This window comes from Hippopotamus amphibius, chromosome 17 (assembly GCF_030028045.1).
Source record: "Hippopotamus amphibius kiboko isolate mHipAmp2 chromosome 17, mHipAmp2.hap2, whole genome shotgun sequence".
In the NCBI taxonomy this organism is placed as follows: Eukaryota; Metazoa; Chordata; class Mammalia; order Artiodactyla; family Hippopotamidae; genus Hippopotamus; species Hippopotamus amphibius.
In genome coordinates this window covers 43,103,280-43,123,501 of record NC_080202.1, presented here as the reverse complement: position 1 = coordinate 43,123,501, position 20,222 = coordinate 43,103,280, and the positions used below count along the sequence as shown (strand labels likewise).

The window sequence follows — 20,222 nt, the reverse complement described above, 5'->3', positions numbered from 1 at the left end:
TTAAGGGAGAGAGATAATACTCTGATACATGTCTTTGAGTTGTACTACAGGAGCTAAGGGCCCCCACCCAGGCGGAGGGCTGTAACTACATGCTCAGACCGCAGACTGGTGGAAAATTAAGGAATGATGATGTTGACCTTTTCTGACCCTCGTGACTTCCGTCAACTAAAGCCTGGACTCTGTCAACCTCTGCCCCTATTCTATGTTGGGTTCCCCTCTGCTGAAGCCCCTTCATGAAGGGGCATACACCACCCAAACCCCTTCACGAAATATGCATGTACCCTTAGTTGAAAACTGCCCCAACTTTGCTGTTTGGGGAGATGCCGTTTTGGGAAAGATCCTCGGTGTTCTCTGTAGTTGCTGCAAGTAATAAATCCTTGCTTTTGGTCTTTGACTTGGTTGCGTTACTGAATTGGTCGACTGGACCTGCTCTGGGGTCCTATCCACCGGAGACCCCTGGACTCCACCAGGAAGGTTTCTAAATGCAGAAGTGGAAGGTAGTTCTCAAATCAAATTCTCAACCCAATTCAGGTGGAGACACCATATATATAAGAGGCTCGAGGTAAAAGGGCGTGAATTGGAAAGAGAGGGAGGAATATTCATGAGTTATCCAAGAACAGGGGTGTGGTTTGGACCCAGAACTGATGCAATACTCGTTTTCATTCCTTATATGGGGTTACCCAGTTGTCGTGGCAATTGTCAGCTGTCCTGGCGCTGGTGGGTGTGTCATTTAGCATGATAATTCATTACAAAGAGCATACAATGAGGCTCAAGGTCTACTGAAAGTCAAATCTTCTTGAACCTAGGTGGTTCTAATCAGTTCTTCTTTTTCTCTTTGCAGCTTCGTCCTGAAACTTAGATAAGAGCAATTTGTTTCCATTTGAGGGAGGGGCAGATGTATGATTCTGGAGCAACCTTGGTAATAGCTGTCTTTTGGCTCCACACCAAAGAAGAGGCGAACCCAGGTAACACCAATGACTCTTTCCACTTATAGAAGTGGCTGTTGGCGTTGTGGTCTGCCCCTTCTGTAATTCTCCAGGAGGGAGAACTGTTGTGGTCCCATCAGGGGTTGGGAAAAGAATTTTCAGACATGAAGCATTTCACAAGAGAGTGCGTTTATCGAGAACAGAGAGCAGGGTTTAGTGAGGGGCGCTGTAAAGACAGCGGGACGACTTCCTGGCAGACCAGGGAGAGCCACGCTTCTGATGGTCTCACAGCCAACTTTTATAAGCCCAAGACAAGGAACATGCCTGCGAAGAAAAGGGCATTAATCAATTGGTCAGTGCACCATAAGGCAAAAGGTGTCATTAGGTGACAGGCTAGGGTCCTACGTGGTGAAGACCTTCTCTAATATGGGGTTGGGTTATTGGCTAGCCCAAGTCGTGAATCACATATTGCTATGGGGGGGGGGGGGTCAAGATAACTCCGGCATTTTGTCTTGTGACTTTGGTATAGTGTTGGAGGAACCGGTAGAGGTAGGCAGGACATCGAGGCTTATAATGCAGGACGCAATGTTTATTGTACCAGTACATGCCCAGTGGATTCACATCCAAAGACTGAGCCCAAAACCAAAGGAAAGCTTCTCCTTTTATAGACCAGTTCCCGCACTTTTGGGAGCCTGTAGCTATGTTTATCTATGCAGAAGCAATGTACAGAAGCAAGAGTGCATACCTTAGTTTTTCCTTATCTCTTTGACCCAGATGTTTGCGCTGCCCATGGCGGGATCTTGTGAAAGAGGCCTTAAGTTATTTATTCCCTGGGGCTTCATTTTCCTATGTTTGCCTTGTCCTTTCCTGTGTTTGTTATTGACCTGCCTCAATAGGGCCCCACAAGAACCACCCCATCTTCAGCTTTATGCTGGATGAGTCTGACTGCTGAATGCTTTCACTAGGGTTCATGGTTGAGCAGGAAGATTTAGAACTAATGACATAGAGGCAAAGTGTTCTCAGTGTTAAACTTAATTTAAACAAAGTGGAAAGTAAGAGATCTACTAGGGAAATCCAGTTATCTTGGCAAAAGGACAGTGTTTCTGCTCATAATTGGTACAGCAAGAGCCTCACCGGCTTGGCACAAACACACCCTCCCTGCTAATGCAGCTTGTAACATCCCTCAGTTATTCTGATAGGGACAGGGTGAAGGGACAAAGTAGCTGATTAAACAGTTAATCCCACTAAGGGATTAGAAGCAGAAAAACAAGTATGGGAGACCCCTGTAAGGTTAACAATTACCCAAGAAAGCAGGTTTGCTTAACCACATAACCGAGCAGGCTTGCTTAGCAACAAAACCATGCCACAGAAGTATGGCATGCCCCAAACAATAAAACAATGGTGGCATGAGACCCACACTGTGCCCAGTGAGCTCAGTAAGCTAATAACTCCTAGGACATGCTCTCTGCACACATAAAAACAATACTTTATGGAAAGATGACTTTTCAAAGTGAAAGACCCTCATTGTACTGAGACCTGAAATAATTTTTCCATAGTGCCATGACAGTGCAGGCTTTACCACGTAGGGACAAGAAAACTCCCCCACCTGACATAGAAGAGGAACTAATGATGGAAGCGTGACCTCTACTCAAGAATGAGGAAGAAGGTGGTCTTTTCCCCCTCCCTACTTTTTCTTTGATTATAAAAATGTAGCCCACTAAGTTCTCCGGGCACGGCACCCTCTTGCCCACCCGTTTGTAAGCCTCACAAGCGTCCTATTCTAATAAAGCACTTCTTATCTATCACTTTGCCTCTCACTGAATTCTTTCTGTGCTGAGACATAAAGAACTGGAGCTCTTCAGGACCCCCCAAAACACCACCTAGCAGTTTCATTTCCAATGAGTTTTTGCAGGGCTGCTGTCTGCAAAAGCTGTAGGAACCATCCACCCACCCCCCACCCCCCGCCAACCTCAGAATAGTCTATTGGCTGACTTTTCAGGAGTGCCCCCATCTCCTGATCTTCTCTTCACAGGCCTCTCAGCCTCTGTGCAAAGTCTGTGAGATTGTCTTCCTCTCTTCATCTTGCTCTACAACCCTTTGCGAAGCTGAATACAGCCTTGGATCCTGGTGGGAGGTGGGGGGATGGGAGGGTTGGAGAGTGAAGGAGAGTGCGCATTTCCTCAAAAGATTTGACACATGGACCATGAGTCTACCAGGTAGACTCCAGCCAGGAAAAGCATCTCACATGACTACATAATTCGAACAATAAGAAAGGCGCCTGCAAAGTGCTAGACAAAAGAAATAGACAAGAGAGCTTGACAGGCATCCTGGAGGAGGTGACTTTTGATCGGAGCCTTCCTGTCAAGTAGAGGAAACGGCATTGCAGAGGAAAGGACTGGCAGAGAAATGGCTGGCAGCTAGGAATGCAGGCTGAGCTCGGGGGAGGGTGCACCAAGAGGTGGGGAGGAAGCCAGGAAGCAAGAAAAGGGAAGAGTCAGGGGAGGGTATCAGGATGAAAGGGAAGATAAAAATAGATTAGGCTGGAGAGAAAGGGAGGATACACAGACACAGTTGGAGGCCAGGGCAGGGAAGGCTCAAAACATTTGTAAAGGCCATTCACATCCTACTGGTCTGAAAAGCTTACATTTCTAGCACTGGATCTAACAACTACCCAGAGTTATTTGAAGCCAGCTAGAAGAACTGCAGGCATCCGAATTCCCTGGACAGGTCCAACATACAGAACCCCGCATCGACCCTAAAGAGTCCCCGTAGGATGGGGTCCTATCATCCCTCCTGTCCCCTGTCCTCGCCACAGAAGGGTCTGAAGATAATAACATGTGAGAATCTCTGCCCCAGCCTAGGAGACGAGGGGTAAGGGTTTGACATTTGTGGAAAATAGAAGCTCCTACTGTATGCCAGGTTGGAACTGTGATCTGCCCTTCCTAAGCACCTGGAAGATAGGTGCCCTTGCTAGCCCCATAGTGTTGGAGGAAGGAGGCCCCTTCCAGGGTCCAAGAGCGGGCTCTTGTCTAACACTCGGAAATGAATTGTCCGAGGAGACACACCTGCTGACAAAGCAAGAGACTTTACTGGGAAGGGGCGCCCGGGCAGAGAGCAGCAGGGGAAGGGAACCCAGGAGGACTGCGCTGCCACGTGGCTCGCAGTCTTGGGTTTTATGATAATGGGATTGGTTTCCAGGTTGTCTCTGGCCAATCATTCTGACTCAGGGTCCTTCCTGGTGGCGCACGCATCGCTCAGCCAAGATGGATTCCAGCGAGAAGGATTCTGGGAGGTTGGTAGGACACATGGACCGGAGACTCCTCTCTCCTTTTGACCTTTCCCGAATTCTTCCCAGTGGCGGTAGCTTGTTAGTTCCACGTTCCTTACCAGCACCTCCTGTCCTAAGAGAACTCATGCACGTGGTTACTATCAGGCCTGGCCACAGTGGGCAGTGTCGGTCAGTGGGTTCCCTAACAGCTGTACAAACAAGAAAACAGGCTTAAGCGAGGTTAAGTGACTTGGGGGCCCAAGGCCACACAACTAATAAACAGCAGAAGCAGGATTCTCACCCAGCTCTTTCTCATTCCAGTTGGAGAGGAAGCGTAGTTCAGTGGCAGAGCAAGTGAGCTTTGGAGCCAGGAATGCTTAGATCTGAATCCCATCCTCTTTGCTGGGCTTTCCCTAAAACAGTGCAGGGTCCAGGACAACCCAGCAAGTGTGGAGTGAGGACAGCTGCCACAGTGTCATTATTTTTCATTGGTCCCTTAAGACAGCGTTGAAGATAGAAACTTCTAAATTGAATTTTATTGATGTTCAGAAAAGAGAAGTCACAACATCCTGAGGCCTCTTGGCCTCAGGCAGAGGGCTCCAGAGTGTTTGACTTCAGGGAAGTTCCCCAGACTCGCTCAGCCTCAGTTCCTCATCTGTAAATTGGGGGAAACATCAGATTAAATAAGATGATATCATTAAGACAGTTTCTGGTCTGTAGTAGGTACTGGAAGATGGCCAGCTATTATTATTATAGATCTGACTAACTCTCGCCTTTCCAATCCAGTCAGGTCCCTGCCTTTCACTGCTCTTCTGAGCACGGGAGTGAAATATTTTCTTGTTTGGACTCCAGATAAATCCTTATTTGGCATTTGATTGAAATCGTGAAACTAGTATTAATGCAACCGTCTCTCTCGACATGGAATATCTAGTGTTCTCCTGGGTTCTGTAGTAGGAAGCTGGTTCTCCTCTCGCTCTCTTCCTCCCTCCCTCTCTTTTCTTTTTGGCTATACCATGCGGCATATAGGATCTTAGATCCCGAATCAGGGATCAAGCCCTTGTCCCCCGCAGTGGAAGTGTACAGTCCTAACCCCTGGACTGCCAGGGAAGTCCCCTTCCCACTCTCTCTTTAAAAACCTGCCGAAGTCCAGCTCCGGCAGGTCCAGGAGTACCCAAGGGATGAGTTGCCTGGGCGCAAGGAGGAGACTGGGAGGCCTGTGTCAGCTATGCAGGATCTCTCTTTATTGTCAGAACTTTGTGTGTTTATATAGTAAACATAGCTCAGAAAAAATCTTTTGTGGCAGAGCATATCTTCCCTCAGCATCTACCAGTTTCTTTCTTTTGTCAGGTTTGGCTTGCAAACCTTGTGACTCTAAGGTAAACATATGTAAATAACTTCTTAATCTTTTAAGCACACTATTGCCCTTAACACCCATACAAAACCTTGTGGAGTTAATCAAGATTAGGGCAACTACAACAATTGCAACTGTTATGCCTAGAATTGTGGAGAGGAATCCCTTATGAGACACAAAATCGGATAAACTATCAAAAACTGACTTAGCAGCCTCTGCAGTTGAATAATCTAAGTGGGCCTTACCTATATGTTGGATTTCTTGATGAAGCCTGGTCAAATCTAGACTAATATCAGATTGATTCCAAATGCCTAGAATATGATTTTGAATCCAGTCCCAAGAATAAGACGATTCATTAACTTTTAAGGGAGTCACACAGATCCATCTATATTCGATATGACACCTCAAAGCCAATCTAACTTTTAAGGCTGTAAGTTCAGTACCTAGATGCAGAACAGCTTCTTCTAGCGCAGCAACTTTTTCCTCTTAACTTTCTATCAATAATTTCTTGAGTAGCTAAGGCAAGAGATACATTTTTTGATAACTGATTAACATGTTCAGCTTTATGTACTTGTTGAGAGTGAGATAAGTCGAATAATTCTGCTAAGCATGGAAACTGGGGTTCGGAGCCCCAGGACCCATCTTTTGCCCAACCCGATGTCAGCAAGTAGGGATTTAGTGCTTTTCTAGATCTGGGGAGAGGCAAGGGTTGGGCTCATAACATCAGCTCCTGAAAACATCTATCTCAAGACCTGTTCCACCCATCCTCCAGAGCACAGAGTGCCTCATTTCTGGTCTCCACCCTGAATTCCCTTCAGGGGATGTGGAAGGTCAGTAGCTGCAGCAGCACAAAGTGATTTAGTCCTTGTACAGGCAGATGGCAAGTTCCAATTTGTAGTTGACAGGGGCCCCTCATGGTCATCAATTTGACCACGCTTTGGGAGGCATTTCATGACCATTTTGTCCCACGGTGCTAGGAAGGCTCATTCCTAGATCTGATGAAGATCTCGCCAATAGGCCACGCAATGTGTCAGTACTGGGCTAGGTCTTTGTAACAAAAGCCAAAGCTCTCTGGACCACCTGTATTCCTAATCTGTTATGGTCCAGGAAAAATTCCCTCTTATTGCATCTTCCCATATCCAGAGGTACACTATTACAATCATTGATCACATACAGAACTATATATTTGATCAACTGCTTCAAGTAGCCTAGTCATCATCATTTTTGTTGGCAGTCAGTCACACATTCGGTAATACGAGAAGCAATAATCTTGAAAAGCAGGCAAAATACAAATAATATAGCTAGTAGCGTCAATAGCGTTACAAGTAAATACTTAAGCCACGAGTTTCCCACGCCAAACCAGTTTTGAAGAGGTCAAGGCTTCACAGTGGGTGAAAATCGCAGAAATCTGAACAGGTATTACTAATTGGCCAGGCGAGGGGATCCCCGAACAGGACTATAATTTTTTCTTTCTCTCTCTCTTTTTTCTTTTTTTAGAGCAAACTTCCTAAGGGGCATCCAATTAGAGCCTTGCAACACAAAAGTACTAGTCATAGGTAATTGGCCGCAAACCCAACAACTGGGTTGATTTTCAAAATTAGCATAGGATTGTGCCCACGATAGAAAAACATTTGAAAGGTCCAAGAAGTCAAGAAAATATTATAAATGTTCATACAAGTCAGGTCCAGCATCTTGGGCTAGCTGTCTACTTCTGATGTCGGCTTCTTCTCGTCCTAGTGTGAGTGCAGTTTCTCCTTAGATAAGTGTCCTTCCGTCTAAGCTGCAGCTAGTCCTTTAAATTATGTCCTTTTAGTATCCATAATCACCCAAAGATAGATTACTGAGATAAGCTTCAGAAACAAACTTAGAGTGTCCTTTTAAAAGCTTTCTTGGATTTTACATTACTATAGCGCAACAGCAAGGAACTTTCCAGGGAGTGAATCTTAGTAAATACAGACCTCCATCAGCAAAACTGGCATTTAATATTTATTGAAACATAATCTTCTTCTCTCTAAAATTACCCTCATTTTTACCTGATATAACCAGATTAAGGCTAATTTGTTTGCAAAATAAGTCTGGTTTCAAAAGAAACTTGGCCTCATCATTTAATTTATGGAACTATAATTGATCATATAGGCTTTTGGCTTTGTTGAAACTTTTATAAGGAGCCTCAGGCTGGACTTTTAAAAGACCTTTCAGGGCTAAGAAAGCCGTGCCAGGGGCTTGGGCTTATCACAGATTTTTGCCTAACAAATGTAGGTAAATTCCTCCCTTTTCAAGGTTCCCAAAATACCTTGAGTTTTCTATACCTGTTAGTGAGGTAGCCTTTCTAATTTATCTGATAAAGCTGCTGGGAACCTAAGAGTTTTCAATGTCTGGAGGGAACAGAGAGAGAAAAGATAAATGTTTCAATCCTGCTTACAAATGTACAAACTATCAAATTATTGTAAATCATTAGTTTGAAGGGAAGGTTTTCCTTATACCTGGAAAACAGATTTCAACCAGTAATTTTTAGATAGAAACCATAAAATTTATAACCATATTCACCAGTTTACTCAGTCCTATGTAACATCCTTTTGTTAACAGCTTATGAAGCCATCACGTTTCTCATTAGGATTCTTCAATTTTTTTTTTTTTTAAAACCCCGTTCAGCATTATGGTCTGAAAGTCAGAAACTTGTATTTATCCAAAAGTCCTTTTTATAAATCTTCTTGAAGAGGAAGCATTTTGCAAAGGCATCAGAATAAAACCAGAAGCGTCTTAAGACATAAGGCTTAAGAAGGCGTGTTTAAAATCTGATTGCAAGGGCAATCAATTTGGTTATTGTTGTGTCATACAACATTTTAAGAAAATAACTAGAATTATGACTGATAACATTTTACCGGGACATATCAGAATTTTAGGAACTCCATATACTTTCCAGAATATCTATATTAATAACAGTTACCATGCACTAAAATCTAACATTTATTCATTTGACAATACTTCCTATGTAACTTAATGTACCAAATGAACCTAGTTCATATCTCTCTTTGGGATGTTTCAGGGGCCCTTTGAAGCATCCCAAAGTTAGCTAGAGGTCAAAAGGATTTCATCAGAATTTGTTTTAGGAAGTTTTGTCCAAAATAACGGAAAAAAAAGTTTAGAACACTCTATCAGATAGGCTCACAGGTAACTGTGAAACAATAGTCAGTCACTTAGCCAAAGTAGCAAGAACAGATTACTTAAAAGGTAAGGAAACATAAAATCTTTTATCAAAGGGCAATTCAACATTTTAAGAAAACTTGTCCTCGTAACAGAGAGAAAAACCAAATTCAAGTTTTGCACCAGCTTACTTTCCAAATTAATTTACTCAACTAAATTTGTCTAAACTTAGTCAATCCTGATCATGCACAAAACTCTTTTCTCAGGGTCCACTTTCCACAAACCTTCTTATCACTTTCCGTATCATTACTTTATTTCCCATTCAGTCACCTGTAAGTCAGACCTACTTTCTTTTCCCTTAATAAAAGGTAATTCCATTCCTCAGGCTTTCTTTACTGAAAACACACATCCTGCTTTCCTTAAGCCACCATGAACTGTCCCTTGTGACAGCATTCTGTACATTGGTGAATAGAAATACCAGTGATATTTTCTAAACACATTGGCTTTCTTTACAGAACGTGGCACCAGGCATACTTATCAATAGTCCTAAATATCTTTTTGTCTCTCTGTAAAAGGAAGCCGATGTTCAGTAATATATGTTTCAGTATCTTATTTTATTTGGGAATGATCCAGCTGGTCAATAAGCTTTCATCACTTAATTTAGGGCAAGTCCAGAATTTCAAGTTACCAGGATCTGGAGAGACTATTTTAGGTAGATATTCCTAAAGGATAAGTCTTCTTGACAGACTTTATTAAAAGCTCTTATCTCATTTACATTTTCTTTCCTTAGAAGTTTCTTTCCATCAGGCTACTTTCCACACTGACAAATTTGTAACAGACACAAGACCTTATTTAGCCTATATTACAACTAGGCACAATTAAAATTTATATAAAAATTATGCTTAATGTTGATGACTCTAAAACATGTCTATAGTAATCAAACCAATTAGCTTAAGCCATCTTTAATATCATATATCAGTTTAGTACTGAAATTTCCAGGTGTCATGAACCTGAAATTCATTCTGGCCAGACTATTTTCTATTTCTGAGTATTCATAAGCACTTAATTTTTCTTAAAGCCAATTTAGAGCTCTTTTATGAATTCTTTTGGCAATACCATACACCTACAACAAACACATAGATACACACGAACACACACACAAACACAGAGGCCTCATAATTCTCATTCTAAAATTTCAGTACTGAGTCAGGTACAACATGAAAGCCATCAGTCACAAAGGGTTGGATTTAAATTGGCTTCTAGCAGATGGAACAAATCGAGGTCACCTATCTAGATGGCTAAACCCTTTTACTATTTGCAGAAAAGACACTTAGCATTTCTATTTATCTTTGACAAGTCGTTTTAAATTATTTTAATTTTAATTTTTTAATTTGCATTTAAAAGGATAGCAGAGAGAAGTATTCTTTAGATGACCAGGTAAGACATTTACCTCTCAAAGGTACAAGCAAGTTCCTCCTAAGATGACTTTGTCTCCCCTTTGTTGACAAGGGTAATTTATTTGTTTGGCCAGGAAGGAGAGGGATGCACACGTAAAGGGCCTTGTCTTAGGGCCTTATAACCTAGGTAGCGCTGATGTCGCCACGCCTAGAAAGCCCAGTATTCCCAGACAGCAGGATTACGTGCCTCCCTGAAGATGGCCCTGATCATTAAATGTCTCAGGGAGATGGAGCTGCAAGGAGGCGATCCCTTGTAATGGGGTTCGCAGAGGAATAACTTCAGGCGGGGCTCCAGGGGGGTCTGGGGTGACGGACCCTCTCGAGGGCACTGAGCAGGCAGAGGAGCAGTATGCGTACTCCTCGCCTAAGGGAAGAGCCTGAAATCCTTGGAGAATCAGGGGATTATGAAGGAAAGCTGACAGGAAGGCAGTCTCATAATGAGAATCCAAAAGTACACAAGAATATGTCAGAGTGTACCGCTCCACACGGACCGGCCCAGGGGACCTAGAGAGAGAGGTGCAGATCTGTCTGGCAAAAGGGGCAAGTCTTTTGGGGAAAACCTAATTTCTCAATCAGTCGGCTCAAAGAGTCAGCTGACGGAAGGGGAGAGTGAGCCTTAAAATTTTAAGAAAACTTTGGCGGAGGGCCCTAGGGCAAAGGGGCCGTTTGGACTTGCACAATTGCTAAATCAAATCAGTAACCAATTCCCCCCGTGTCGGTGATGCAAAGACAAACAAGGGTGGGTGTCCCCTCCGAAGAGAAGGCCACTCAGGTGCCCACCGGGCCGTGTCCCTGTGGGGAGCTTAGGTGCCTCTTAGCTTTGGCGGGTGCTATAGAGTCCCACTTGAACCTGACTCGTAGAGAGGGACTGGGTCCCCCAGAGACAGATGCCGCCCTGAGCCATATGAGGTCACCACGGAACCGCAGGTTAGGGCCCACTCGGACTCCGTAGCCACGAAGGCCATGGAGCCACACAATCGCCCTGGAACGAGGACGAAGCAGGGCGCTCCCTCACACACACATTCACACCAGAGTTTGTCACAGTGCCTCCCCGCTCTGGGAAGGCCTCTAACTGGTGGGTACCTTCCCGCCCTGGGATGGGATCGAAAGAGTCTCTTATCAATCCCCATAAAGAAAAAGTTTCAGCAGGGATCTTTTCCGGCCCATGAAACTTATAATAAGTTGTCAGTTGCTCTCCCACCTTAGCCCAGGTTTCCGAATTAGCAGTGCCCTCTTCCTGAAACCAGGGGCATTGCTCTTGTACGAAAGAAAAGAAGGATAAAAGAGTAGATTTGGAGACGTTAACTCCTCTTTTTGATAACATATGTTTCATAATATCTACAAGGAGCTGTCTCTCTTTAGATTCTGATTTTCCCATTATGCCTTATATGTTTCCCTTATAGGGTCCTTTTTAACGTCTCAAGTTCTGATACTTTAAACTATCCACCCTTCACTTACCCTGCGTATCTCTGCAGGGGGGTCTGCAGCACCCAGGTGGAGTCCTAGCCACCCCAACAATTGCAAGAGAATACTTACCCTTTGGGTCCCTGTTCGGGCACCACCTGCTGAAGTCCAGCTCCAGCGGGTCCAGGAGTACCCAAGGGATGAGTGGCGTGGGCCCAAGGAGGAGACGGGGAGGCCTGTGTCAGCGATGCGGGATCTCTCTTTATTGTCAGAGCTTTGTGTGTTTATATAGTAAACATAGCTCAGAAAAAATCTTTTGTGGCAGAGCATATCTTCCCTCAGCATCTACCAGTTTCTTTCTTTCCTCAGGTTTGGCTTGCAAACCTTGTGACTCTGAGGTAAGCATATGTAAATAGCTTCTTAATCTTATATGTAAGCAAACTATAGCCCTTAGCACCCATACCTAGGCCTGATGTCTATGTCTATACTTATGCCTGCTGCAATCATAAGCATTACAAAAAGAGCCACCCCTCCCTTTTCTCCAGCATTTAGTAGCCTGAGGTGCCTCCCTTTTCCACCAGGGAGTGGTGGGAGGGGACTTGGTGGGGCAGACACAGAGAAAGAATGTGTCAAACCCTGGCTCTTTCCTGGGGACAGAGAAACAGGGAGGGGAAGTGGGTGGTAAGCATAGTGTTACAAAGAAACAAAGAGCAGAATGTAAAATGGGTGGAGATGGTCTGGGGCCTGTCCTTGGGGAGAGGTCGCCTTGAGATCCACCTGCCACGAAATGCCCTTCCAAGGAGTTCTCGCTTTGCGGTCCTCCGTGGAGCCTGGTGACCTTGTCACAGCATTGGCTTGTCCAGACGGCTCCCGACAAAAATGGATTTAAATTTTTAAATTATTTGTCAATTATACCTCTTATTGGGAAAAAAAATCACAAAAGGGCTTCCCTGGTGGCTCAGTGGTTAAGAACCCGCCTGCCAATGCAGGGGACACAGGTTCGAGCCCTGGTCAGGGAAGATCCCACATGCTGCGGAGCAACAAAGCCCATGTGCCACGACTACTGATCCTGTGCTCTAGAGCCCGAGAGCCACAACTACTGAAGCCCATGTGCCTAGAGCCCGTGCTCTGCAACGAAGAGTAGCCCCCACTCGCTGAAACTAGAGAAAGCCCGCACGCAGAATGAAGACCCAACACAGCTAGTAAAATAATAAATAAATAAATTAAAAAAAAAAAAATCACAAAATACTGAACTAAAAAACAACAATAAAATTGTATCATATGCATAGTTTACAGTTCAGATGGTACTAAGTGAAATGAAATGGTGATGAAACACAATGACCCACAGCAGTTCCCTGCCCCAGGCCACTTCCTTGCCCACCTTCCTGAGCCAGCTCACTGGGCCTGGTTACTTCTACAGAGCAGGTTGTAGCTGAATCTTCTGGCGCTTTTCTCCACATCTCTTTGCACATCTAGTTCTTGATTTATCCATTTTAGACCCTGGCTATTGAATTCCTAGTAACATCAGTGAGGAGTTAGTTCTCTTACACCACTACCACCAGTCCATTCTTGAGGTTTAGTTATGTCACTGTTTCCAGATAATTCATAGCGTTTACACGGAATTCCCTGGTGGTCCAGTGGTTAGGACTTAGCGCTTTCACTGCCAAGCCCCGGTTCAATCCCTGGTAAGGGAACAAAGATCCTGCCAGCTGCGCAGCATGGCCAAAAAAAAATACTGTTTACAGAATTGTGACTGTAAATATTATTCACCGTAGAGCTTAATCATGTACTCATTACATTCGCTTCCCCTCCTGTGACCCCAGGGGTTTAATTTCCTCTCGGGCTCTCCCTGTTCCGTCGGCCATTCTCACCTCCACTGTTCTCCTCCAGGCTCTGGCTTAGCAGTAGGTGCCCACCTCCTGCAGCGCCCTCTCTTCCAGGCTCTGTCCTCCAGTGAGTGCTGGATACACAGCTGCTATCCTGCAACTTCCCCTCCCTGCTTCCTGGGCTGGACTATTTCCTGGCTCCCTTCTCTTCTTGCTTTCCTTATTCTCTCTTTGCTGGAGCACATCCCCAGGTAAGAATCCCTAATTCGGGGACTTCCCAGGTGATCCAGTGGCTAAGATTCTGTGCTCCCAACACAGGGAGCCCAGGTTCGATCCCTGGTCAGGGAACTAGATCCCACCTACATGCCACAACGGAGAGTTCACATGCTACTGATGAGGAAATTGAAACTCCCATACTTGTAATTGCTTCCTCTCCTCTATCTTGCAAAGGCCTGCTGGCCCCTCTCAGTGAAACAGTAAAGTGAATTACTAAGAGTGATCAGATAAGGGAAGACTGTCTCGCTCTCAGGCACCCACCCCAAGCCTTTGTTTGAGACCCTTTGCACATAGACTTGTTAAGTGACCTTTTTTTTTTCAACCTGCAACCAATGTGACAATGCAAATTGTGACCTTAGTCCTGATAGTCCTGAATGTCCTGCTCCTACAAGTTCCTGTTAGGACCCCCTGCTATGTGTGTAACCCATGGCAACTCCCGCGCTCTGTAACTGCCCCTGACCTATAGTAATTTGTAGCCAATCGGTTTGTACCAATTATAGCTGTATGTTTTAACCTATATAAGGAGAAGACTCCCCTGAAACGGGGCCCCAGAATTTTGGAGCGTTCGCTCTTCTGGGTCCGCGGGCTCAATAAACCTGAGTTCTCCAACTCTCCGAGTGTTGTGCTTGGTTTCTCGTGGGATCAGTTTTTTCTGCAACACCACAACTAAAGATCCCACACGTGGCAACGAAGATCCTGTGTGCCAAAACAAAGACCCAGCGGAGACAAATAAGCAATTTAAAGAAAAAAACAATCCCTAACTCACATTCAAAAACAACAGACCTGTTCTTACGTGAGGCCCATGTTGGAATCAATTCCACTTCAAAACCATTATGTGCTACACACTGGGAATAAGATGAAGCTCTTTGTGTCTTGGAGTGTAGATGTTAGAGGTTGTGACAGACAGTTAAAAAGGACTAAAATTAAATAGATTCTTAAAAGGACAGAAGAAAATCAACTGGGTGATAGTAATTTTCTCGAAATTTTTTAACATGCTAACTTTAACATCCTCAGTGTTGTCTCCATGTGTGCACACAGGGCAGACCTCTGAAAAGTGACACTGCCAGGTTTTCTCGACTAATGGCTGTGTTGAGACAAGGTAGGATGGGGGGAGTCCATGCTAATGCAAAGGGCCCTTCACTTGGTTTTCAACTCTCTTTTCCAGGATGAATTGTTCACTTGCTCCAAACAATGCTACAGAAATTCTGGAGTCATCACTGATTCAGGGGTAACTGATAACAATAGAGTGGTGAATTAATAATCCGACATAGACACTGAGAGTTTAAAGGAAATGGCAACATTTTAGAGTCACTAACTGTAAGGTATGTTGCCTTCCCGCCACCCTAACTGGTGCTCATTTTGCGGGTCAGCTACTTTTCTTGTCAGCAGTGTGGCCAAGGGGAGGAAGAATGTCTCTCAGACTGGAGCTCTGAGGAGGAAGCGTTCAAATTGCCAGAACTGGACTCGCACTTTTGAATTTCCCAGAAGGCCAGGCCCTGTGGCTTCCTTGAGAAGCTCCACATCCTTCCCAACCCCTCCCCCCACCCCTGGGCTGCCCAAATCCTGCCTCATGGTGCAGGGCTGGTCAGGGGGGACTGGGGAGAGGCCCCAGCAGGAGGCAATTGTTGCCTTTGCTAGAGGAAGGATGGTTTGCACCCTGGTGACTCTGGGAAAAAGGCTTCCTCTGGTTGCTCAGATTGGATCTCTGCTGGAACCTAAGGAAGGTGGTGGAACTAAAGGTGTCATAAATAAAGGGTGGGTCGTGAGGCGGGAGAGGGGCGCCTGTGTGTCTCGGGACTCTCATAATGCTTTGGTTTCTGCTCAGAGTGCAGCGCCCGTGCCCCACTGGCCTGGGTCGCTGTGCCCGGGAGCCTCCGCATAGCATGTCCCCACTGCGCCTCTGGTTCCCATGGCGTGTCTTCGTGTGGCACCCATTGTGGCTTCTGGCCCAGGCAGCTCAGCCTCTGGAGTGGGCCCTGGACCCTGTCCAGTGGACCTCCGACCCCCCGGGGCTGAGTGAACCTTGGTCTTCACACTCCTCAGACCTCCCTCCTGAATCGCCCTATGCGATTACACCCCCGGCAGAGTCCGGGGGCTTTAATGACTTGTCCTCCTCTCCAGAGCAGATGTTGGCACTGCCTCATCAGGAATTGACTGAGACTTTGGTTCCACACCCAGACGCGGATTCAGCTGCAGGGCTGCCCGCAGGGCCAGATCAGTTTGCTGTTCCACATCAGGATGTGAATGACAAGCTAACCCAGCAGCAAAAGCTCCCAGCAGCAGCTCCAGTGCTGGACTGGGAACAGAATCAGGCCTTGGTTCTGCCTTTTCAACGCAAGAGTAAGACTAAAACCATAGGTCTAGATCAGGCTGAAGGTCACCAATCATTTGAAATACTTGTTCCTCCTCTAGGTAGTAAGAGCTCAAAACCAACGAAGTTTATTGTTTCAGCCCCAAACCTGAAGAAGGATCTAGTTCAGCATCGACAGCTTGCTAAAGTTGTTGTTGGACGTACAGGCCAGTTAGAAAATGAAACTCAGGGTCTAGAACAGCAGTTGCAGGATGATTATGTAGCTTCCGGTATGGATACCATTTACCCTGAGGAGAGCCTGCCTAGGGATTTTCTGGGGGAACTCGGAGCAACCTCTGCAGCCCCCTGAGGAGGCTGAAATTTCTGCATCCCAGCAAGAGGCCCAACTTCGTCATCCAGAGACCCCTGAGGAGGCTGAATCTTTTTCACCCCAGGCAGAGGTCCAGGATGAAACTGCAGAGCCCACTGAAGAGGCAGAACCACCGCCACTCCAGCAGGAGCCTCCGTCTCAGCCTCTAGAGCTCCCTCAGGCGTTTGAACCTTCCCTACTCCATCAAGAGACCCCAACTCAAGCTCCAGGATACCCTACTGAGTATGTACTTGAAAGTCCAGTGAGTGGTGAGGGAGCATCCCTAGCTGGCATTCAGCATCACGCTCATTCAAACGTTCCCAGTGTCACACTTAAACCTCTGGATTTGGAACTGACCATCACTCCAGAGGCCACTATGGAAGCTCAATTTCCTCCAGCTCAGCAGGAGGCCCTGGCTCCACCTCCCGAGCATCCTGAGGAGACAGAATCTTCTGCAACCCAGCAGGAAAGCCCAGGTCAGCCTCTAGAGCCTCTTGCAGAAGCTGAGCCTTCTCCAAGTGAACAGGGGCAACCAACGCAGCCTTCTGAGCTTAGTGAGGAAGCTGAACCCTTTCCAACCCAGCATGAGACCCCAGCTCAGCCTGCAGAGTCTGTTGGAGAAGCTGAAACTTCTCCAACTCAGGAGGAAGCCTCAGCTCCGTTTCCAGCAGCGACAGAACCTTTTGCAACGCTGCAGGAGCAACAAGCTCAGCCTCCAGAACCTTCTGCAGGGGAGGTGGAACCTTCTGCAACTCAACAGGTACAGCCAGCTCAGTCTCCGGAGCCTTATGAAATGGCCGTTTCACCTCCAAGTCACCATCAGGCTCAGCATTCAAACGTATCCAATATCACCATCAAACCTGCAGATGTGGAGCTTAGCATAACAGCAGAACCCACTCCAGAGGTGGGACCTTCTCCAACCCAGCACAAGCCTTCAGCTCAGCCCTCAGTGCCCCTTAGTAGTGCAGAATTTCCTACAGCCCAGCACGAGGCCCCCACGCTGCCTCCACAGCCACCTGAGGAGGTTGAACCTTTGCCAGCCCAAGCTATAGAAGCTCTTGCACGAAATAAACCTTCAGCACAAGAGGAGACCCCAGCTCAGGCTCCAGAGCTCTCTAATGTGATTGCAGTTCTCTCTCCAGAGCATCACGTAACAATGGTTTCTCCTCTAGCTCAGGAGCAAGCTCAGCCTCTGCAGCGGCCCACTGTCACTGTTAAACCTGTGGATCTTGCCAGCACCACCCTGGCAGCCAGGTAAGGGAGTGAACCACCTTGAAGTGGACCCTCCAGCCTCAGTCCAGCCACCCGATGACTGCAGCCCTGGCCCATACCTTGACGACTGCGTGGGAGACCCAGAGCCAGAACTGCCCAAGTTACCCCTAAATTCTTGACTCAGAACTTGTGAGGAATAAATGTTTATTGTTGTTCTAAGCCGCTATTTTGGTGTGATCTGTTACATACCACTAGATAATCACTACAGTGTCTGATGCAGGGCTTGAACCAGCCAGACTGAGACCCTCAATATACTGAACTGGAATATTAACGAATGACGGCCTCGTAATGGCTGGGGACTTTGGGCCTGGGCTCCGAGTCTTTCCCTCGACCACCGTATGTGCCGCCTGGGCTCTGAGTCTTTCCCTCGATCACCGTACGTGCCATGCCAACAACCCACAGATTTTCCTGGGCACAGCATTCCTCAGCCCCCCACGGTGCAAATATACAGTAGCGTTTTGTTGTTCCGGGTGGGAACTTATAAGCAGAACAATAACAGAGTGCACTCAATCCCCCAAGCTTTCCGAGAAGGGGATTATCCAGACTTAGCTGGACTGTGTCCCATGGCCAGAGCTCCCGTAGAGAGGGAGCCTGCCCAGAGCACATCACAGTTATCGGGGTGGCGAGGCAGGGAACGTCTGCACCACCAGCAGTGGCAACTGCTCAGTGACAGAAATGGTTGCAGTAGGAGGGGGAGCCTGTTTTCCCCACTGAGCTCTCTGGTACCTGCTGAGCGATTGTTTGCTGAACTACTCAAAGGGGAAACGAATGAGTGTCCAGGAGCATCCTAGTTATTTCTCGTCACCTCCTGGCCTCCCGACACCTCACTGATCCCCATTCCCAGGTTACACTGGGGCCTTAACATCATCTGGAATTTACCAGAAAAGATCTCAGAAGTCCAAACTCTCATTCTCTGAATATAACTTTTGTCCTTTCGGTTCTCACTCATGTGTATCCACCGTACACGCTCTTCAGCTGCATTAAAACCTCTGGCCTGGGGCTTCCTAGGTGGCGCAGTGGTTAAGAATCCGCCTGCCAATGCAGAGGTCACGGGTTCGATCCCAGTTCCAGGAAGATCCTACATGCCGCGAAGCAACTAAGCCCGTGTGCCAAAAAAAAAACCTCTGGCCTGGTGCTCCATTTTCTCCCAGTTCCTACTTGGCCTAAATCCCCAAGCTGAGCTCGTGGCCTCTCTACTTCTAGGCCACCATCAAGTACTCTTTATAAAACTCAAGCTCGGCCATGTCTCTCCTCGGCTTAAAACATCGTAGTTTGTGCTCTGTTTGGTCAAGTCCATGTGCCTTGGCCAGGCCCTCCAGGACAGGCTCCCTGCTCACCGGCACAGCCCCACCCACTGCCCCTTCCTCCTTGTGCTTCACGCTCGGGAACACCAGTCTGCACACGCTTCCAGCCCACCCAAGCTTTCATGCTTCTCGCCTCTGTGCTGGCCTCTGTCTAGAATGCGTTTCCTTCATCTCGTCCTCCTAAGAAACTTCTGTGTGGCTTTCTTCCACTTCCCCTCCTCCAAGCCATCCCTCACATTTACTCCTTTCCAGCCAACCAAGAGCTGAACCACTTCTTGGTACACGGCCACTGTCATGTCAACACACTGTCTTCTCTGTATATCTGCGGGTGTCTGTGCCTCCTCTCAGTCTTAGGGCCCCTGGAGGGCAGGGACTTTGTCCTCATCAACTCTTTCCCCAGCACCAGGCACAGTGCCTGGCTTATAATCCAGTCCTTTTTCAGGACTCTCCCTAACTTCCTAACCTTCCCCCCTCTGAATCCTACAACTTTGCTTCTCTGTATCATTTTTGCCCTAATCACACACTGTTTCATTTCATGAAATCTTTCTGACAGATTTCATGGGAATCAGGGATCATTTTCATTCACTTAGTGGCTGTTGGCCTTGTAGCTCCCTCTCCCCTTCTATCACTCAGGTCTCAGTAAGGAGCTGGGCTCTGACCTAGTTTGTCCATCACAAGATGGGGACAGAGGCAGCCCGAGGGAGACATGTTTTGTACCACCTGACCCTGGGCTCCTCTCCCGCTTCCAGGCTACAGCCAGGGATGTGTCCCCGATCCAAGCAGAGACAGCTCACTCACAGGCTGGCCAAGTGACGTCTCTGGGCTCTGGCAAAAACACTGCCCCATCTAGGTCAAGCTGGGCAAGGCAAATTCCTAGTCTTGGGAATTTTAATTTAGAAATATGGTAGGGTAGCATTCGAGGCTAACAAGAATAATTGTGCAAATTTGAGGTAGTGTGATACAAAAAATATTATCTAAGCCTCACTTTAAGTACCAACTTTGAAATAATGGAAATATCCCAAAATAGGAACCTGGAGCTACCTGGAATTGGGGTCCACCCTTTGGGAAGCCCAGCAGTACAAGGATCTCTAGCCCTGGTTTCCCGTCAGCTCCCTGTCTTTGTCTCCACTTCTCTTATTGAAATCAGCCCCCCACTCATCACAGAGTGTGAGCGGGCATGGGACCTTCTGTTCTTGTGACCCAATAGTGTAACCTCAGCACCTAGTACTGCACTTGGCCCACAGCAGGTGCTCAGCAAACAGCAGCTGCCTCCTCCTCCTTCTCCGCATTATTATTGCCACGGCTATTGGCTCTTTGGTGGCGACCACAGCTCG

The 20,222-nt window shown here is 46.7% G+C and overlaps 1 pseudogene; it reads right to left on the bottom strand.

The window, feature by feature from the left end:
* Positions 1-3,049: 3,049 nt before the first annotated feature.
* The window catches only part of LOC130839594 (leucine-rich repeat-containing protein 37B-like), a 55,030-nt pseudogene continuing 37,857 nt past the window's right edge, over positions 3,050-20,222 (bottom strand).